At 46.7% G+C, this 23,263-nt stretch overlaps 1 protein-coding gene across 4 annotated transcripts in view; it reads right to left on the bottom strand.

The window, feature by feature from the left end:
- CHD7 (chromodomain helicase DNA binding protein 7) overlaps positions 1-23,263 on the bottom strand; it is a 179,032-nt gene that overhangs the window by 82,213 nt on the left and 73,556 nt on the right. The window lies entirely within an intron of this gene.

Below are 23,263 nucleotides of genomic sequence, written 5' to 3'. Positions count from 1 at the left end.
GCGAGAGCGAGAGAGAGCGAGAGAGCGAGAGCGAGAGAGAGCGAGCGAGAGCGAGAGAGAGCGAGAGAGCGAGAGAGCGAGAGAGAGAGCGCCCCACATAGTCAATTTGACATGCCTTGCAGGAGATTTTCAGCATCCACTAAGACCATATCCAGAAATGGTCTTAAATATGGTGGAGAATACCAACACCTGGGATGGGACGCTGAGTGGTCATGATACAAATCAGGGCAGGGGTAGGGGACCATCTGTCTCCACTGTAAACTATGACATCTAATGAGCCTTTACATTTCAACGCAATACTTGAAAATGTTGTATCTGCCTTTTTCATATGCTTCTCCAGACACGAAATAGTAACTGTAATATAAACAGCAACAGCCACGAGCGTGTACGCAACAGTCTCACCATGTGCTGGGCATGTGCTCAGTAAGCACTTTACGCCCGGACCCCATCCGATCCCCACGCCAGCCCGGAGAGCTCCATGGAGACACAGACTTGCTAAGATGAAGAACGCACCCAAGGAGTTACGGATGCAAGTGACAGAACTGAGAACTGGGCCCCTCACACATGACCCCCAAAAGAGGAGCCACAGGAAAGCCCAGGCCCAGGTCTGCTGAGGCGCCCAGGAGTTGCTACTCACCACCCACAAAGGGATACAAATCAGATTCTGGTACAACTCACATCCACTGAGCATCTACTTCATGTTATACACTAAGCAAGGTGCTTGCAGGAGTTTGTGCACCCGAACCCCACACCAAAATGTGATAATTTACCCCCATTTTTCAGAAAAGAAGTAAAATTTGAGGAGGCCACGTGGCTACCCAAGGCCACACCATGGGGGACAGAGGTGACATCTGAATCTAGGTTTCCTAAATCCAGTGCTCTTCTGACTCTGTCCAGCTCCTAAAACCTCACACACGGGCGTCCTCCTAGGAAAGGTGCCGCAGGCTTCACTTTATTTCCAAAGTGCTCAGTGACCCAAAGAAACGTTTAAAAAAAGAAATCACTGCCAGAAAAGAAACTGGTTTTCCTGTTCCCAATAAAACCTACTATGGTTACTGAAGAAACCTACATTCAGTTCTCCATCTGCACCAGTGTAAGGGAATGAGCCCAGAACCGTGAGCTGAGAGAGAAAATTCTAGCCCGGGCCCTGCCATGAGCTTTGTAATCTGGGGAAAATCGTTTCACTTCTTCTTCATCTGCAGAATGAAGCGTTTGGTTTAGATGATTTCCAAAGTCTCTTCCAAAATCCTACGGTATGAGAAAATCTTAAAATACACATTGCCCTTTCTTGGTCAGAGCTGAGAGAGAAAGATGCTGAAGGAGAGTAAGGACAGACAGGAGGGGAGAGAAGCCAGGGCAGAGGAGTGAGAATGAACACGTGGATGCAGTGTCCATCCAGAGGTAACACAACCGACCAGATCCTGAAAAAAGCCACTCACCTGCCCCCAGTTTTTCCCTCACAAACACGCTTAACAAACATCAACCAAGGAGCTCTCCAAATTATACTCGCTGAGAAGTAATGGGATCTGATTTAGCGGTTTTACTATACCTAAGTTACTGAAGTAGAATTAATTGTTACATATTACCTCCTAATGTAAGGAAAAAGGAAAAAGCCAATTCTTTTCATAAGAGACACAGAGGTCAAACTTATTTGGGACAAGCTATTTCTCAGGAGATGGAAGAAAAAACATTTTCCTGGAAAGGGAAGGAAAGAGGAAAGTCTACCAGTAAACAATGCTTACAGCTTAGAACGGTGAATTAATTCCAGGTATGTGTACCTTTCCTTTTTTTTTTTAATTTTTGAATTTTATTTTATTTATTTTTTTATACAGCAGGTTCTCAGTAGTTATCTATTTTATATACATCAGTGTATACATGTCAATCCCAATCTCCCAATTCATCCCACCACCACCACCACCACCACCACCACCACCACCACCACCACCACCCGCCATTTTCCCCCCTTGGTGTCCATACGTTTGTTCTCTACATCTGTGTCTCTACTTCTGCCCTGCAAACCAGTTCATCTGTACCATTTTCCTGCATGTGTACCTTTCTTTAATCTGCATGGCATTAACTCCGGTAACCAAATGCCAGCCTCTGATGAGAGATACCTGGTCCACATTTGTGAATCAGAAAAGGCGTGTAACACATGATACCCGATGACTGAAAATTTATCTGCACGTGAGCACACAAATCATTCTGGGTGCTCCTTTCAGTAATACATGAAGCCATAAATTAGTATCCCTTAAAAATTTAATCTTCCATAAGAAGGAAAAAAATGTAAAGACCAAATACAAAAAAGATAGTCGTCCTGTTTGATACGCGGCAGAATTATGTTTTGGTACTGTTTGAAATAGGGTGGAAAGGTGCTCGGAAATATTATAGTGTTTACCAGGCCCACATCTCCTTAAATCTTTTAGAGAAAAGCTGTTTTTGTAAACATTTAACAAAGAACAGATGGCCTGCCTTAATCATGTGGGGAAAAAACCTGGAGCTCACAGTAATACCCTGACAAAGTCTCCCAGGCCCGCCGTTCCCCTCCCAACGCCCCGCGCATGGTACAGTCTTCTCTAATGCTATTTAATTTTACAGCGGACATTTTCCCATCAATTCCCACTGCCTGACAGGTAATCAATGCCATTAACATCTGATATCACCATATAGGGCATTCCTCAAACCTCTCATTTACTAGAGCAAAAGCAGAGAATGTTAGATACCAAAGGTATTTTTAAATACACCCTTTAGAACTTCCTGCTTGACATATTTGCTATCATAATTCCATATGCCTTTTGGAGCATTATGGAATATACAAGGACTACACGTGGACTTCTGAAACTGAAACAGAATGATGGACAGTTGAACAATAAATTAAAACGATCCAAGGTGCGTGTTGTCCAAAAAATTACCATAAACTAAAGATAGTCGTTTTTAGCCTTAACTTCACTTTTCGTAACATATAAATTAGACAAACACATAAACAAGTTCCCTCACATAAAACAGCAGAGTAGACAGGATGTAAATTTAACCAAAGGAGAGGGGCCAGGGAGGCGAGGCCAACCCCTCTGTTACCTTTAAGCAAACATGACCCAAAACGCTCGGGAGCCTTCGTCAGAACAACATAAATACAATGGGTAAGAACACACTTTTCATCCATCTCCACTGTGTTTTCCCTCCAACATTACCCAGCATTTTCTGACTTTAAAGGCTATCTTATTTAACCATATTTTGTCTTAATTATAGGCTTGAAGCCTCAACGTGCTTTCAGCGTCAAGCACCATGAATGAGCAAACATTGTGCAACGTCTCCAGTATGGACAATCTCTGCAAAGCTGCACCTTCTGTAATATAGGACGTCTCTGGGCAAACATTCTACTTACTGGGTGACACGAACACGTCTAAAATCAAAACACTACTTTATAATAAGGAGAAGATACTACCAACTGGAGGAGAGTAACATGGCCCTTCCAGGAGACACGCACGCCCCGCCCCACAAATCAGGCCGAAGGGAGACAGGCACTTGCGAGCTCAGAGAAACACAGGTTCTGGGGGAGACGCGGCAGGCCAACTACGACCCACGTGACAACAAGTACAATCTTAAAACGCTACGCTAGGATTTAAGTGGCTTGTAAAAATACAAATATTAAGTAGTCATTTAAGACTGAAAAGTACAATTCAGTTTTTGGGTTGTTTTTTTTTTAAAATCGCTTTGGAGACACATTCCTACTACCGGCCCTCTTCACTTCTATTTACTCTTCCAGTATCCCACAGGTTCTCAGTCCCTCCACACTCTTCTCAAAAGGAATTCCAATATGAGCCAAAGGAGTGAACCAGGGTTCAAAAGATCATTCAGCCCATGTTCAGCAAGTCCCACTGAGACTTTCACATCTTTTTCTTGTCAGTGACACTGATAAAAAGAAGAGCACTCGGTAATACTCGGTGCCCAATTCATTTATTCATCCAACAGACAGCTGAGGACGTTAACAGTAAACCAAGCAGCCCTGGTACCTGCCGGTGGAGAACAGAGCGCCTAACCCAGGCTGATGCCAAGGAGGGTTCTTGGGAAAAAGGCAGCCAGGCTGGGACTGAAGGGGAGACACATGCTGGCCAGGGGCTCCTTCCCCAAGGGACCAGCCCAAGCAACAGACCACGTCAAGGATGGGGTGACAGAAGGCACAAAAATGCATCACAAGCGGCTTTTAAAACCTTCTTTGTGGGGAGGATATCAAGAAGAACAGATATTAGTTTGAATGGTCAACTGAAATAACTTTTAACTTTGATTCTTTGATACAAAATAATACGTACAGAAATAATCTTAAGAAAAGAATCAAGGATTAGAATATTTTCTACTTGACTAAATTTGGTATCAGAGTCAGGGCCTCAAGTTCAAGCCTTTCATCTATCAGTTAGTTTTATTCAGCTCGTTTTTAAAGACAATTTCTAGGAAAAAAAATACTGAGTGAATACTTTTACGGACACAGACACAAAGATGAACAACATCACGCCTGTTGGTCATATGACTTGAGAAGGCAGAAAGTATAGAACAACATTTTCTAAGTTTAGGATTTTAAGACGCGTTCCAAGAAAAGAAGGCTCGGGTCACGGGAGTGTTGAGAATTCTGGGTTAAACAAAGTTAAGCATTTTTCTTTACTGTAAAGCTCTCCAAGCCCTTACTACGCTCTGAGGGGGAACAGGACACAGTTGCCATACAGGAAAAAGACATTCTTTCTCCAACAATATCCTGAATATAAATGCTCTTCAAAATACACTCTGGGGCTTCCCTGGTGGCGCAGTGGCTGAGAGTCCGCCTGCCGATGCAGGGGACATGGGTTTGTGCCCCGGTCCGGGAAGATCCCACGTGCCGCGGAGCAGCTGGGCCCGTGAGCCATGGCCGCTGAGCCTGCGCGTCCGGAGCCTGTGCTCCGCAATGGGAGAGGCCCGTGTACCGCAAAAAAAAAAATACACTCTGGATTACACTGATACAGTTAATCCGTCACCTCCGTGGCAGGGATATGAGAGTGTGAGAGAGAACGAGAGAGACGGCGCGCGCCGGCCTCAAAGCAGTGGTTATCAAATGGTTCAGAAGATAGTATATGACTCAACGAATAAATACAATTTTATATAAAGGCACTGAAACAGCTCACTCAATTATGCTCAGATGTAGGAATAAAACAGGAATATTAGGATAATCATATAATCTTCTGACTTGTACAGTTTCCATTATAATATATATGCAGTGAAGATAATTACTAAGTTAAATAAAATGAACTTTGAAATATAATAACTTATCTTAGTGGGTCCCTCAGAAGAATCATTAAATTTTAGAATTGAAAAAAAATTTTTTAATTACTGTGAAGTATCTCGTCTAAAAATCATCTGAAGGCATTTCTGAACCTTTGGTTTTCTGCTTACATTCTGTCCTTAGAACAGATCTGCCATATGCACAGAATCTTCAACAGCTACAAATTAACGTGAGCCACTGTGACGGCATCTACGTTATAAATGCATTTTGAATCACTGGAGTCCAAAATAATGAGAATACTGAACCAACTGGTCATGTTAAATTTAATGTTAAATGGCTTCCCATCACATATTGAATACTGACCACCTTCCAGTCTTCAGGGTGGAACTACGCCACAGGAAGGGTCCCATGGCCTCTGTAACGTGTGACACACCATGCTGAGGTGTTTCTATGGTCAGCTGGACCAGAACAGCCCAGCGGTGAGGCTCCAGCAATGCAAACCTCCTTCCTAAGTGTCTGAGAAGCTCTAAGTGGCGTGGACTCCCTCTCAGTGGAGAAGAGGGCGTCTGGCCGCCACCCCTCACTCTCGCCGCCGCCCACTGTGTCTGTGCCACCAGGCTCAGGAGGTGCTGGCCCAAGGGTGCGGCTCTGTGGCCACCATTCCAGTTGGGTAACAGGTCAATTCTACTTCTCAGAAAAAGCACCAGGCCAAGTAACAGGCTTGCACTTAAAAACCATGACACACACACACACACACACACACACACACACACACACACACACACACACCCCCCCCCCCCCCCCCCCCAAGGGCACAGAATTGAAGTGATGTTAAAGTTCTGAAATTTGTTTTTTGTTTTTGTCTTTTTGATGTTTCTCCACAAGGGCCTGGGAAAAGTAGCTTAATTGTTTGGACAAGAGTTGAATGTCGTTTTAACATGTGTTAGTTTTCCAGAAAGTGTATGCGAGTCATCAGACCAAGCCCCTGACCTTGAGAATCTCCCATCCCACAGTACTTTTAATAGAAGGAAGGGAAACGCCGAGGGGCCGAGAGGAGCATCACTCCGCTGGGCAGGGGAGAAACAAAAACCAGCACAAACTCGACACAATTCAAAGCCACTCGCTGGAACGATGAGTAACTTCCTAGGCCTCCTGGACCGCACACAGGGGAGCAGGCCCTGCAGGCAGCAGGGCCACCCACCCATTCTCCTCCAACAGCAGCCCCCCAAGAAGAAACAGGGCCTGCAACTGTGGCATCATGGTGCCTCTGACTTACAATAAGCAAACCAAAACTCTGAGCCCGCTAGGGGAATCCGAGACAGTCATACTTTCACCCTCTTGCTCTGAATGTCTTGGTTCCTAAAGGCGGTAAATCATCAAGTGTTGTCTTTTACCAGACACTGCCTGCTAGAAGTAAAAACAGAAAAGATAAACGTATGTGCTCAGGGTCCTCAGCAGAGTCAACGGTATTGTCTCTCCCGTCCCTCATTTTTTCTTCCTTCACCACGGTGCATAGGGTGCCCTACCCTTAATAGGCTCCACTCCACAAAGAGCAGGGAATGAGGGTCTAGAGAACCAATCCCAGTTCGCGGGCGTTTCTCTTCCTTATTTCAAGTTCTCTCTAAGGTCCATGCTGTCCTCAAAGGAGTGTCTGGAGGCTGGACTTTAGCAGCAGATACCCAGAGGTGAAGCCACCCAGCTTACCAGGGATAAAACTCGGCAAAAACACAAGACAGCAGGGCTTCTGGGCTGGTCGACGTGTTTTAACATAAATAAATCCTATTCAAGGCACTAAGGACAAAGACCAAATTTACGTACTAAAAATCATTTCAATTCAATCTTTTTTTTTTAAACCGTACACTTCCATTGTTTTTAGCTATCACTGATGTACCTAAATTGTAAGTTTGATCCTCAAGTCAGAAAGGTGAACTGTATGGAGTTTGGCTCTGGAGAAGCAATTTATTCCAAGTTTGCACTGGCCTAAAAAAGGTCAACGTTAAAGGTAACTTACTATAAAGCAGAAACTAACACACCATTGTAAAGCAATTATACGCCAATAAAGATATTAAAAATAAATAAAAATAAAGGTAACTTACGATGCTATTCCTATGAATTTAAAAAGTCAAACCTCAACAGACTGAAAGGAAAATGTGCCTTTTTACCTAACATTGAACAATCCCAAGGGTTTGTGTAGAAATGGGAATAGAACAATCTTTCAGGGGAAAAAAAAATCCACTTATAAAGAGCTTGGTGATAAAGCTAATTTACACTCGGCAAGTTCTCCAGGATTCAGAGCCTTTGAGTATAGCAAATCTAGTTGGCAATAAATGCTTAATGATGGACTACTTTGGTCCTATAAAAAAAACTCATTCACATCTTGTAGGAGGCCGAATTCTACGGTGACCCCATGACCTCCGCATCCTGGCTGTGGAGGCACCTGTGCGGCAAGCCAGCAGAACATGGCAAAGCTGAGAGGGTCTCGCAGGTGTGGTTAAGGGGCCCAAGTCAGTTCGTTCTGAGTTACTCAAAGGGGAGATTACCGTCGGTGGGCCTGACTTAATCAGGGGGCTTGTGAAGAGGGTGTGGGCCCCCCTTGAGGGCCAGACACTCCCTGTTGCCTGCTAGGAGGCAGCCCCCATGGTCAGGAGCCAAGGGCAGCCTCCAGGGGTCAAGGGCAGCCCCAGGCAACAGGCAGCGCAAGCTGAGTCCCCAAGTCTCACAGCCGCCCGGGATGAATTCTGCCCACAACCTCAGTGGACCCGGAAGCTGATCGCTGCCCAGCCAGGGCTCCAGATGTGAACGCAGTCCTGACACCTGACTGTAGCCTGGAGAGACCCCAAGCGGAGGGGCCAGCTAAGCTGCGCTCAGATCCTGACTCCCGGATGTGAGGGATAAGAAGACAATGTTGTTTCAAGCCACGAAATCTGCTGCAATTCGTTATGCAGCAATAAACAGTGCATACCTTAAAATCTGCTGCCACTCAAAAAGGCATTTTTTCCAGTCTTTTTTTTCCACCCAGGATCCCCCTTCCATGCTAGACATGTCTCTGTCCGCAGGAGGACGGACGGCACAGCAGGACTTCCTTATCCCTTTGCGATGCTGCTCTGCTGAGGGTCACACTGAGCCCTTCTGTGCCAGGCACTGTTCCAGGCTCACAAAGAGGTTACGCATTTGTCCAAAGTCACAAAAAGCTGGTTGTAAGAGTCAGGACTCAACCCAGGCCACCTGTCTGCAGAGCCCACATCTCAGCTGTCACACGGCTCACCCATTCCTGCCGCAGTGTCTTCAAAGAGGAGGAAGACGTGATGACACTGAGAGCTGGGTGCAAGGCAACAGCTGGACAGAGGTGGGACCCTCTCCGACAGGAAGAACCCGGATGACATAAAGGGTGTAGCTGTTACAGGCAGGCTGGAGCCTGACACTGTGAGACAGTTAACTAGCACTGAAACCATCACAGGCAGAAGATTTTAAAAGAAAATCACTTCCTTCCAGTAAAAAAGAAAGAAAGGAAGGAAGGAAGGAAGGGACAAAGAAGAAAAGGAAAAGAAACTGCGCTACAAGCGACATCAAAGGTCCCTGATAATGTATTTTAACAGAAAATTTATTGCACCTTAGAAACAGTCAGTTTAACACTTAAAGGGGATTGTGTCCCCATGACTCCTTCCAGCTGGAATTACACATGAAACAGAAGATACCAAAGCAATTAAGTATTTTATAAACACTGCTGAGGGGTCAAAAAGAGGGAGGTTCATTCACTGACTAATAATGCAGTAATAAACAAACAGCAATGTTATGCAACTGAGAAAATTATTATAATTGAATCTACACAGCTGGGCAAGAATAGAAGCCTGGTTATGTATATCAGCTCACAAATGCTTTGTGTGGGTAGGTTTTAGTTTTAGAACTGGTTCAGATTTGAGACCCTTTAACAGTCAGATTTTTTTTCTCTCAACCGAATACAATTCCACAATTACAACTGCAGAAGAGAAAACTTAATGAACTGCCCCACCAATTATTTGCTATTATTTGTACTACGGAGGAATAAGTGTGTACAGAGAGGTGAGGAGGTGAAACTTCCTTGCGATGCACTCATTTCAGATCTCTTCCAGAGACATTTTATCTTGTTTGTGCACGGTGATATGAATAATGAATGACCATGACTGGGGCACATACTGGAGGGAAAGCCCAGAACAAAGTTGCTTTTCACATTTTAACATTCAGCTCCCACTGTGTTCTTGGAGTTTCCTTCCCACCTTGATATTTTCCCCTTTGCAGAAGATAGGCAGAGAAACACCGCCAATTACCACATTTAAGTTTACACAGATGTGCCTAACAGGGACCAAAGAGTGACTAGTATATTTCCCTTGAATTGCTGAAGCTGCAGCATTAGAATCAGAGAAACATCATTATTCTCTGGGGTTCAAGAACGAGCTTGGTAAAAATCCACCGTCCTTCCATCAATTAAATGTAGTTAAAATACAAACCAAAACAAGTTTCTTTTCATATGATATTCTAGCTGGATATTATCCTTCTTACTCCATGAATTCTCTTCTTAATTAAGTGACTAAATCCGAACAAATCTGTGATCTATGTCAAGTTCCCGTCTGCCTAAAACCTAACTTCAAACACGAAAGGATGATTAGCTAACCATCAGGGCAGAAGTACCCATGTATCTTCGACAGGCACACATTTTACATCAATGATATCTATTTTTATGAGATAAAAGTACTAAAGCTTTAATGGTGGCAATTAAAACAGCCAAGAGTTTGAGTAGCTCGATGGCTGAGTCACAGACCTTTTACCTATAATGGGATCCATTATATCCCTGAGCTCAGTCTGAGGGAGTAGAGGAGGAACAGATTTTTAAATATGGTGATAAAACAGCAGTGCCCTCTGAACTAAGCTGTTTCAGTTTAAACCGCTGCGTGACTTACCCCGCGCCTAATGTCACCCTCCATTCAAGCAGCCTTCTTCGTGGTCCTCAGATACCTGTGTCTATCTGAAACTATTTGAACAATTTGAAGACGCTGTTATGTAATGATGTATATTTTGAGTAATCTGTTTCTATTTTAACTTATTTATATTTAAAATTCATCACTTTTTTTGAAAATGTGTAACTTCAGATGACTTCTGACAAAATATCACTTATGCCTAAAATAATAAATATTTGTATTTTTTGTTTGTTTTTGGTTTTGTTTTTTGTGGTACGCGGGCCTCTCACTGTTGTGGCCTCTCCCATTGCGGAGCACAGGCTCCGGACGCGCAGGCTTAGTGGCCATGGCTCAGGGTCTCAGCCGCTCCGCGGCATGTGGGATCCTCCCGGACCGGGCACGAACCCGCGTCCCCTGCATTGGCAGGCGGACTCTCAACCACTGCACCACCAGGGAAGCCCAAATATTTGTATTTTGATATTCCCTTTTAAAATGTAATTTAGGGGGATGAATAAGAATGTATTTATTCACAATGAGATGGTGTGTTTGAGCCATATTTACGTATGGACATCAGCAAACAAAGGAGCGGAGGTTTTCAATGGCGGTTTAACATTGTTATTCAAAAGTATTAGGATGATCAACTCTCCAGTTGCAAAATTTAATAATCATCTAACATCCAGTCCAACATTAAACACTTCTCTAATTCAGGAACCCTAAAGGTTTTCTCTTTTGCTTCTATTACAGCAAATCAGAACTAGAAACAGAAATTATCTTGGGGACAATCTCACAACTGTTTCTATCTGTTACCATCCCGACCCCAGGAAGAGCTGACAAACAGGAAACAACATGCAGAAAGGATTTACCTCCAACCAGGAAGGACCCAGCCAACAGGGATGAGGCCAGCCACGGAGCGGCCTTGGCCCAGGGCGCCTGACGGCAGTCGAGGTCTCTCGCGGCTGCAGTGGGTCTGCACCCACACCCAGCACGCCAGCATCAGCCGGGCACTCACCTGGGCACGTTCCTCTGTGTGCTGGCAGCTCTTTTTTTTTTTTTTTGCAGTACGCAGGCCTCTCACTGTTGTGGCCTCTCCTGTTGCGGAGCACAGGTTCCGGACGCGCAGGCTTAGCAGCCATGGCCCACGGGCCCAGCCACTCCGCGGCATGTGGGATCTTCCCAGACCGGGGCACGAACCCGTGTCCCCTGCATCGGCAGGCGGACTCTCAACCGCTGCGCCACCAGGGAAGCCCCTGGCAGCTCTTGTGATGTAAGTCAGCTGAAGGAAGAACAGGAGGATGGACTAGAGCATTCGCTATTATGTCTGGCTTTGGGGATTTTCTCTGGGGGGCTTTAACAATCAAGTGTGAAGACACTCTTCTCAGGATGCCTCAACTTCCTGTCTGAAAGATGAAGAAGTGGATGAGCTGATCTGTAAAGCCTTCTAACTCTAAGACTCTACAGTTGGATATTCTCTACTGCTAAGATCTGGCTTCAGGGCTTCCCTGGTGGCGCAGTGGTTAAGAATCCGTCTGCCGATGCAGGGGACACGGGTTCGAGCCCTGGTCTGGGAAGATCCCACATGCCGCGGAGCAACTAAGCCTGTGCACCACAACTACTGAGCCTGTGCTCTAGAGCCTGCGAGCCACAACTACTGAGCCCCCTGCGAGCCTCAACTACTGAAGCCCGCACGCCTAGACCCCGTGCTCCGCACCAAGAGAAGCCACTGCAATGAGAAGCCCGCGCACCGCAACGAAGAGTAGCCCCCTGCTCGCCGCAACTAGAGAAAGCCCACGCGCAGCAACGAAGACCCAACACAGCCAAAAATAGATAGATAGATAGATAGATCTGGCTTCAGCCCTGCTTAAATAACCGGCCCACACGTCCAAAAAGAAATGAGCATTTGTGAAGTGAAATGGGAAGTGAAGATAATTTCAGAGGGAACTATTAAGGAAGTTTCTTAAACACAAAAAAATAAATAAAACTGATTTGAAAAGCTACAAAAGAAAGCCCAAATTAAATGAGATACACCAGAATTAGAAATATAAATCTTAAAATATACAATTTACTTTTCCCATTTATAAAAAGGAGAACTTTTATAACTGCATTGCAATAATCCATAGTCTCATTTCATCGATACCTAACCTCTACAAGGTTTTCTCCCAGTAAGTTTAGTCTCTGCTCAATATAATGTGTCACAATATTTATTAAACATCGCAGGATGCGCCAAATACTACTACTTAGGTATAAAAATCCGTTCATGTTTGTGAACCGCTGAAGTCATGGATCCACACCACATAAACCATGGGGAGGTGACAGGGAAGGGGAAGGACGAAGGTGGGGCAGGAGGGACAGGAAGCAGCGTCGCTCACAGGAGCCCCGGGGCCCCGAGAAGGCGCACACGAGGGCCACTGCACAGGGACCGTCTCCCAGCCCTGAAAGGTGTGCTGAGACTTTTGGAGCGAGGCACGGTTGACTTCAGGCAGGCAAGCAGGCACAGGGAATTCCTGGGGACCCCAAATTCCTCACGACACAGCTCAGTGTGGGCCGCAGCAGCACAGATGCCCATCACCCGGGGGCCACGCAACACCAGCCGCGCAGCCGTGCGCGGGCTCCCCACGGGACAGCCTGGCAGCAACAGGCTTTAAGAACGGTCATTTACAGAAGTCGGCCTCGGGATGATGTAAATAGCGACAGCCTCCAAAGGTACCTCATTTCTCTCCACCTTCGACCCCCTCCGCCCCTCGCTCGGATTCTCAGCGACCAACGGGGCCTTTACCTGAGCCCATATCCTCCTGCAGCTGGTCACCTGTCTCTGCACTCCTTTAGAACAGAATCCTCCACAGAGTGAGCGTTTGCTGCCTTCCTCCCAGTAGACAGAGTTCACACTCACACTCCACCAGGGCGGCCGGCCCTCCCCCTTGCGGGGACCCCAGGCCCCTCCCCCCTCGCTGCTCCTGGCCCTCCGCCCGCAGGAGCTGACACAGCCCTGCCCGCTCCGACCTCAACCTCTCCGCTACCTCCCCCGAGGTGCTCTGCGCCTTCACCTTTGGATCTCAGATCTACGCTTCCTCCCTCCGGGGGTGCCACTGCTCTAAATACTGCCCACCCACGGCTGATGGCTCCCAGGGTCCCTCCCAGAGCCCAGACCCCTCCCCTGAGCTCCATGCTTCCCTATGCGACTGTCTACCTGACACGGCAACCTGCACGCCCCAAGAGGCATCTCACACTTAATGAATTCCAAACCAAACTCTTGATTTCTCTACCAAACTCCAGCCCCATGAACTGTCACTCCGCCAGCAGCAGTAGCCAGATGCGTGGAGTCACCCCCACTCTCCACTTGGTCTCACCTAACGCTTTCAATCCACTATGGGAGTCCTGTTGGCTCCGTCTTCAGCAGACAGGAAATGGCCTCTGATGCCCTCTCCACACACCAGGAGGCCTGCCTGGACCACTGCCACAGCCTCAATAGCTGACCCCTGATTCCCAGGTCTGCCCTCAGCCCCAGTCTGTGTGCTACACAGGCCGAGTGATCCTTCAAACATGTAAATCAGACCATGTCACACCTCTATTCAAAACCTCTAGTACCTTCTCATTTCATTCACGGTAAAATCAAAAGTCCTGAGCCTGCACGTCCGGAGCCTGTGCTCCGCAACAGGAGAGGCCACAACAGTGAGAGGCCCGCGTACTGCAAAAAAAAAAAAAAAAAGTCCTCAGCATGGCCTACAAGGCCTCAAATGACATGGACTCTGGCCACCTCCCTAACCTTATCTCCTACAATCTCTCCTACAATCCTCCCCCAGCCCCACCCTGGCCTCAAACTACAGATGTGTATGTAAATTGCATAACTGCACTGACTTCCTTCTCCCTGAATATATTTTTAATAAACAGCATTATCCTACCAAAAACAAAAAATTGAGGCCTTCCACTCCAACTGTTTTGACCACTTGCTTATTGTCAAACAACAAAGGCCAAAAGCCCTTCCACCTCAGGACCTTTGCACAGGCTGTCTCTGTCCTCAGAGCTCTTCACCCAAGTTTCTCCATGGCTACCTCCCTTGCTTCCATCAAAAGGGCTGGGGCAGCAACAGATTAACGCAAATATGACAAAATGTTAACTGGTGATTTCAGGTAAAGGATAAAGAAGTATTCATTGCATTAATCCTTGAAGTTTTCTGTAGATTCAAAAATTTTCAAAACTCAAACTTGGAGGGGGAAAACCTCCTTGCTTCCACATAATTACTCCCTCTTGTACCTTGTTTCTGACCATTCTTCCCTCATCTGCCCTTTCCTGACCCTCCTCCTTCCTCTGTGGTTTCCCCCAGGTCTGGGCGTCCCCAGGACTCCAGTCTCCACGTGACACAGTCCAGCAGGCCCGGATGCTCAGTGCGCTGAGCCTGGATGTTGCCCCAGCACCACAGGGTCAGCCGAAAACCAGAATCACTCTCCTCTGCCAACAGCCTTGCCCTCCCACCTTGGTTAAAGTCGCCATGATTCCCAGTCACCCACTCTTGTTTCCCCCTCACCCTCACTGGCCACAGCCCACCGGTGGCTAAGACCTGCCTCTCCTCCGGCCCCATTCTCCTCTCCGTGCCCATCCTTCTCCCGCTAGGCTCGCCTTCTTCACTGGACTACCTGGATCATAGTGGAGACCATTCTAAAACACAAAGCGCCTCTGCTGCTTTTCTTTGTACCATTTGTCGGTGATTCCCCATCAATTACATCTAAAACGGAGCCGCTGGGGATGGCTGGTCAGGGCCCTCCCCCCCGCCCCCTCCCAGCCCTGGGTCCACCTCTCCCCAGCACACACACCGCCCCCCCAGGCCAACAGCTGCGGTCACACCCAGGTACTCTGCTCTTTACCAGCTTGTGCCTGTGGACAAGTCACTCCCCGGCCTGGAATGCCTGTTGCTACTCTCTCCTCCCAGTTAAATCCTACTCCATCCTCAAAACTCAACCCAGACGTAACCTCTTCCTGAGGCCTTCCCTGATCCCTCCAGGTAGAGTCAAACAGCCTCACCAGGCTAGTAACACCACAGCACTTGGCTCTTTACCATTAGATCCTTCTAGACCCCGGGACTATAAGCCTCTGAAAGACTGTTTTCGCAGGTACAGGTGACCCCTGAACAAGGACTTTTTTCCAACAGCAAATGCGATGACACTACAGTCGAGGCTGGCTGAACCTGCAGGTGCAGGACTGTGGATACAGATGAACCATGGACACATGGAGGACCAACTGTCACTCATACTCCGATTTTCGACCGTGCAGAGTTGTTCAAGGGTCAACTGCATACAGGAGCATATAGATACAAGAATATGTGTCTGTCTGTCTTCTCTCTCTCCAACACCTGAAGCAAGAGCTGATACACACCGTAGGCCTAGTATTTACCGACTGAACATCAAACCCTCCCCAAGTCTCCTTCAAACGTTAAAACAGATGTCACACCTCCAGCCTCTGTCCTGATCACGTGCACACCCTTTGGGAGCTCCTTGCATCCTTGCAGCAGCTGTACCCCCAAGGTGCCCAGAAGGGTGCCTTAAGCCGTTGTAGAACTAATAAATGCATACATAAGTGGGCACACATTTTACTGACCGGTCCAAGGCAATGTTGAAACATTTGCTGTCCACTGAAAGAACCATATTCTGCCTTTTGTCTGCACAAACTTCTTCATTATTCCTCTTTCCCTGACTCACGTATCACCTTTCTTCCTGGCCCTGCAAATAGCTAAGTTGTGTATCTACTCCCATACAAGTCTGCACTTCTCTCTTTTCATTGCAGTTACATCACTGTTTAACTGGAATTTTTTCAAGGGGAGAATAGCTTCTTTTATATATCTCCACGACCTCACATAGCGACTGGCACGTTATAAATGCTCAAAACTGCCGACCGATGAATAAATGGAGAATGAACGGATGGGTGGACAGATGGGTGAGGTTCTCACCTCATCTTTAAATATCCTTAAATAAGGCCTGACAGGCACCAAACGTTGTCCCTCTGCTATGAACTGATTACCATCCCTTATCTCATTCCCAACAAAAGCGCTCCTGGGGAAGACATCTAGGAAGAGTTTTCAGAATCTGACCTCCAAAAATAAAAAGGTACAGACATTTTCCTGCAGTTGCCCAACTACAATGATCATATATTTTTATGTAAGATGGCTTTTAATTTCCCTGTATGTAAATTTTTTTTTTTTTTTTTTTTGTGGTACGCGGGCCTCTCACTGTTGTGGCCTCTCCCGTTGCGGAGCACAGGCTCCGGACACGCAGGCTCAGCGGCCATGGCTAACCGGCCCAGCCGCTCCGCGGCACGTGGGATCCTCCCGGACCAGGGCACGAACCCGTGTCCCCTGCATCGGCAGGCGGACTCCCAACCACTGCGCCACCAGGGAAGCCCCGCTTGCTTCTCTTTTTTGCTCTGACCACAGCCCATCTCTCGAGAGGGTGGGGGGAAGATCATCTGTCTTCCGCTGAAGCCCAAGAAGAGAGGCCTGGAGCCTGCTGGAGGGATGGATGGCCCAGGGGTCTGCGCTGGGTTTAAGGAGCTCTAGTCCCAGTTCCCAGGCCCCAAGGTCATAAAGACCCTAGACTAGGCTCCGTCACCATGAAGCCCGATGACCTACGTGGACCTCCAACTCCAGAACCTCACTCACCATCTTACCTCCTGCTCCTCTACTGCTGAAACAAACACCCAAAGACCTTGTGCTCTTTTTGCTGATGTCTTCCACCTACCTGTGAGGCCACCACTCACCTGGTTAAGCAAGCGAGCAACGTGGTGGCCCGATTCTCCCTCCCCGACACACTGCCGCTGTCTTCGTTCCAGACCCAATACCTCCCGCCCACCTTTTCCCAAGGCCTGTGACGTCCAAGGCGGCGGCCACCAGACACGCGTGGCCTCAGGGCACTGGAAATGTGGCAGGCCTGACCAAAGAGGGGCTCCAAGTGTAAATCACAGCAGAGCTCAAAGAATTAGGGGAAAACGTGTGAACTATCCCGTTAATATTTTTGTATTAGATACTGTTTGTTGAAAGGATATTCAATTATTATATGCTGAAACCATACTTTGGATATAGTACATTACATTAAATGTATCTAAAGGAACTCCACTGCTTCTTTTTGCTTTTTTAATGTGACAACGAGGCGATTTTACTCCACACCTGGGGCTCACATCCGGTTCCCAGGGGACAGCGCTGCCCAGGGCAGCCCTCAGTTTCTTTGCCGGCCTCCCCCTGTCGTCTGTCTTCCCCGCCCACCCTCCCCAGAGTCCTCCAGGCGGCTGCCCCGTGACCCTCCGATCTGGCTGCCTTCCACCAGCAGGGGCAACTCAGCCCAGAAGGCACCTCCTCCAGCAGGGGGGGGTCCCTCAATACCATTCTCCCCACACCCCCTTCCCCCCTACAGGGCCTCCTCTCTCCCAGGCTCTGCCGTGCGGTGTCACACATGGGACGTGCCCTGCACTGGGAATATGACACAGAAGGTGATGGACAGGAGCCCTCACCTAACTTAGAACACAGCGGGGGGCGACAGAGAAAATACCCTGTCAAATACTCTAGCAAAACTAGAGTCACATAACTAGAGTAGTTATGATATAATAATGAGGCATTAACAGCAGTAGTCACTTACAGACAGCAGACCATGTGCCGGGCACAATTCTAAGCAAACCACGTGTATGATCCCGCTTAATCCTCCTAACGACAGTATCAGACAGGTACTAGTATGATTCCTACTGTAGAGATGAGAAAACTGAGGCCCAGAGAAGCTATGCAGTTCGCCCGAGGTCACACAGCTCGTGAGTGATGGAACCAGGACACTGCTCTTCCACGCTGCGCCCACTCCCAAGATGAGTGATCGCACAGGTGCTATGGACACAGAGGGGCAGCCCGGACCCCACAACAGGTGGGGTGAGAAAAGACATTACAGAGCAAGTGATCTCTACACTACAGGCGAATGTTCTGAACCAGAAGTTCTGGGGTGACAAGGTCTGGAGGAACTAGAATCAGTTCACTGTGTCTGAGGGGGAGAGAAAGGGCAGCAGGTAGAGGAAGACAGGGCTTTGCTCATCTGTGGTTGCAGAAGGGGCTTTTCTAAAGAGCCTGCAGGGTCTGTGAAGCCATGAGACAGGCCGACCCAGAAGCCTGGCGAAGGACAAACCAAAAACCGGGGAGATGGGCCCCTCGCATGGCTCCCTGATGTAAGAGAAGGGGGCCCTGCAGCGCTCACTCCCTGTCCGATGCGCCAGCCAGAACCTCCCGTCTTGACCAGTGGGAAACCCAGTCCTTGTGAGGAATTCTAGTGGCCCTGCCTAAGGGCTTCTGAAGATTGTACTAATTTTATCCGACGGAGACATACACCTAGACGTTAAGGAAATTTCTGATTACAAGGTTATGGAGTAGAAATGTTACAAAACCACCAGCTTAAGCATTTCCCCAAAGCAGCCAACAGGGATTCAAAGTAACCCCCAAAGCACATCTTCCTGAAGCATCAGAATTTTTGCTTAAGGGCTTGGGGTGAAGGGGGAGTTAAATGATCAAATAGTTAAGCAAACATGACACATCTGAGTGGACTGCAAACTTCACTTTCATTGTAAAGATGAAACGTGAGATTTAGAAGAAATGCTTATCTTGTCAGTCAATTCAAGCAACACCACAAGGACACCCCCTAGCCCCCAACACACACACACACACACACACACACACACACACACACACACACACACACACACGGGTTCATTCTTTTTTTTATTTTAGTGACAGCACATGGTAGGAAAGTGGGACAAGCAATACGCAAAGATTCCTACTGGCACCTGGGAAGTACAGTGATTTTGTTTTTCAAGTGGACATCCTCCCATAAATATCTTCATAAATGTTAAGACTGGTTATTTTTTACAGTGTAAAGCTGGCACCGGCTGGAGGAAGGTGAGCAGCGACTGAATGTCAGGTGAGTCGCGACTGAATGTCAGGTGAGTCCTGGTTCTGATGCTGCTCTCAGCACCACCTCCCTGCGAGTCATCTATCGTCAGCTCCTCTGCGGCGCTCCATCGATCTCCGCCTATTTATCATGGCAAGCGTTGAACTAAAATTTTTACATACCTTCTCTCTTAAGATGACAAGTCTGGGAAGTTTACAAGGGCCTCTCCTATTCACCTTTGTACCTCAGGAGCCAACGCAGCCTGGTACGTGGTAGCTGCCAAGTGCTGTTACAACCGTCTCTAGGTGAACCGCTACCTCAAATGCAGAATTCTGCTAAAATTTAACAACTAAAAAAAAGAGTGATGTTGGCGAGAAGTATATAAGGATAATGACAAGGGTTGACCTTTCAGACTGAAAACTGGTAAGATTCAGTCCTCGTCTCACTGGACCTCACAGTGAAGAGCATTTGACACCATGCGTGGCTCCCTCCTGGCAACCCTCTCCCCGCCTGGAATCCAGGACGTGCACCTGGCGGTGGTCCCTCCTTCTCATTGTACCTTCCCGGATCCCCTGCTCTAGTCTAGAGTATTAACAATGGGCTGCACAAGAGCCCTAGCCTCACTCTTCTCTTCTAACCATCTGCTCTAAATGACCTCGTCGAGGCCTGGCAGCATATACCACCTATGCAATGGTAACTCTTAAACTCCTCCCCAAATTTCCATATCCGACTACCTATCTGAAACCTCCACTGGAGTCTAGAAGCATCTCCAAATTAACATGTCCAAACCAAAGCCATCTCCAGACCTCCCGACTGCTCGAGTCAAAACCTCGAGGGCTCTCTCTCTCTCAAACCCCATTTCCAATCTGTCAGCAAAACTGTCACTTTCTACTACCAGCCCCTAGTCCAGGCCACCACTGCATCCTGCCCCATCAACAGTCCCCTTGTGGGACCACATATGCCCTCCTATCTAGTCCTCATAGAGCAGAGTGAGCCTGCTAAAATACACAACACATGGTGCCACTCTCATGCTCAAAACCCTGCGATAGCTTTCCATATCACTCACAGTAAAATTCAAACTCCTTACCATAGCCCACAATACCCTAACCCCCTTTCACTCCCTTTCACTGACCCCCTTTCACTCTCCTAACCGAAGCGCCTATCACTCCCTCACTCTCTCCCTCCCTCCACTCCAAACACACTGGTCTCTCTGTGCCCCTCAAACATCCCAAGCACATTCTTGCCTCAGGGCCTTTGCACAGGCTATACCCTCTTCCGCCAGATGTTTACAAGACTTGCTCCCTTTACTTTATTCAGGTTTTCTGCTCAGTGTCAGCTCCCAAGGAGAAGTCTCCTCAGCAGCAAAGAGTTTAAGTAAGAAATATCAAAAGGGGGCAGTGCCAGGGGGCAAATGCCTGTTTAGTGGTGACGGTCATGCAGACCGACACAATTTAACGTATTTGTTTGAACTGAAAAATAAAATTTTTTAAGTTTTTTTGTTTCAAAATTCTTTTAGGGGACCAAAAAACACTGAATACCTCTGCTCTATCGATTATGACTCTAGAATTGTGCTGTTGGATACAGGAGTCACCAGCCACATGTGGCATTTAAATTGCTTAAAATTAAATAAAATTTAAAATTTAGTTGCTCAGTCTCACCAGCCACAGTTCAAATGTTCATAACCACACGTGGCTACAGGCTACCGGAATGGACAGTGCAGAAGACACTTCCATCCTCCAGAAAATTCACAAGGCAGAGCTGCTCTGGGGTCTTGATCAACTGCCTAATAAAGGACTGACTTTGTTTCTAGAGGAAATCCTGGATTTTACCCACAAGCATTTTTACGGCCCCAAATGCCAACAGCAGGTGAGAGATTTCCATCTACGTGACAATGCCTACTGGGAACCCAACTTTCAAAACGGAATGTTCACCCGATAGCCCGATAATCTAGTTTCCAAAGAACAGGGCTCTGGCTCTCCACCAGTAATATACAAAATTAGTATTTTAGACTCTTTTTTTTTAATTGAGTTGAGATTCACAGATATAAAATTAACCATTTTAAAGTGAATAATTCAGTGGCATTAAATATACTCACAATAATTCAGACTCTTGATGACCTAAAGAACTGTCAAATTATCTTCTGTCAAGAGCCTATCCATGACCTAATTAATAGACCAGAAGTCTCGGGAAGATTGCCTACGACGTGCAACCCGCCACCTCGGACGTCCTCAGCCCACAGACTTCACCGAGCAGGCTCTCTGGGATACATCACCTGGGCCAGGTCAAGGCAGCCCTCACAGGACAGCTTTCGCCTCGTAGCCCTGAGTGCTACACTCCCTCGGACAGTATCATCCAGGGTCAAGGAAGGAACTAGCAGATGAAAAACAAACAAAAAACCCAAAACTATTTCTACATGTGTTGTAAAACTACTCTTGTCAAGAAAAGTATTTGTGATGCCTGTCGACACCTCCTACATATAAAATACACCAAGCACAATTTCTCTTAGGATTTCAAGCCAGGAAAAAAAATATATCTCGGGGGGGGGGGAAGTTTCCTTCTTTCTGATGAAGAGAAAGATACATCCTTCCTGCTTCCCTCTGCAAACTCACCAGGGCACTCAGCCCAGCAGCCAGGGCCGCAATTAGCATATTTCCTCGCTCTCCATTTCAGAACCTGATTTCCTGTTTCTATTTCACTCACACACACACACACACACACACACACACACACACGCACGCATGCACACGCACACTTTTGTCAAAATGTCTCAAATCCTTTTTGGAAAAATATCGGCTAAGGACTATAACCTAAATTTCTATTAATTCCATTTACCCTCTGCCACTAATCATACATTAGAAAATTTGGGAACAACAATATCAATCTTAATATAGGACTAATTCACCCTAAAATAACATCTTATAACAACTAAAGTTTCTCTGCTTGTCTTTAATGCCAAATGAAGGCCAAGCACCTTCTGATCGAGAGATCCACACAGGTACCCACGCTGACCTGGAGATGTGCAAAGTACAGCCTGGGAGGCCAATGGGCAGGAAACGGCTGGCACCCACTGAAGAAAGCGTTTTGAAATTTTTTCTTCCAGGAATGAGGAGACCGAATTTAATATCAAATTGTGAAAAATCTTTTTCGAGGAGAAAAAAATTGATTTTATCACCTGTAATAACAGCTTTTCAACTTACGAAACCGAGTACTATCCAACGTTTTATATGAAGTATTTGTGACCGGGATGACTTTGGGAAAGAAATTTAAACAATGACTTTCTGAAAGATCACTTATATTTTCAAACAAGGCACTCTCTTCACATTACTAAAGAGAGTGCGCTGTGTTAAGCGACAACTGGCTGGTACCCAGCAAAGATTTACTCCAGAAATAATGAGGTGAACTGTGTCGGCATTACCACGTGTGGATCAGTCACTATATCCTCTCTACCACGTGTGGATGATTCACTATATCCTCTCACTATCTAGCAGGGCCCATGCGGTTAAGAGGTGAGAGAATAACAGTAGAAATACAAAGCTTACACTGGCTACGCACTCAACAAAACACTGTCTTTTTCTAGGTCTACTAGTTACATCTTATATTCCTGTGATTTAAATAATTTGTCTTATTTGGTTATACACACTGAGCTGTCCAACATGCATGTCACTAGCCACATATGGCTATTTAAACTTAAATTAACTACAATTAAATTAAATTAAAATTTCAATTCCTCAGTCTCACTCGCCTCACTTCAGATGCTCAGGAGCCCCATGTGGCTGGTGGCTTCCATACCAGACAGAGCAAACAAGGACCATGCTCACCATCACAGCAAGTTCACAGACAGCACTAGGCTATACATTTCCTACAAGCACGTTACTGTGTGACATCCAAAAACATGGCAAACTTTCTTTAAAAAACTAATTTGGAAAACACTAGATACTTTCTGACAAACTTCAGTACACAGCTAAGTATATTTAGAGGCGTTTTTTTCCCCCCTAAACATTGAATTAAATGAAAGTATATGACAGGCCTGGATTGCAGCCACTCTCTAGTATTTCCGTAATGTGAAGGGAGCGCTTCATTTTACACACAGATTGTAGACTGCGGTTCAAAAAAGTAGTATGTACAAACCCCACACATGGTATTTGAGAAACACATTATATCTGGACATTAGACAACAAGAGGTTTTCCACTTA

This window comes from Tursiops truncatus, chromosome 17 (assembly GCF_011762595.2).
Source record: "Tursiops truncatus isolate mTurTru1 chromosome 17, mTurTru1.mat.Y, whole genome shotgun sequence".
Lineage (NCBI taxonomy): Eukaryota > Metazoa > Chordata > Mammalia > Artiodactyla > Delphinidae > Tursiops > Tursiops truncatus.
This window is presented reverse-complemented; position numbering and strand designations above follow the sequence as displayed.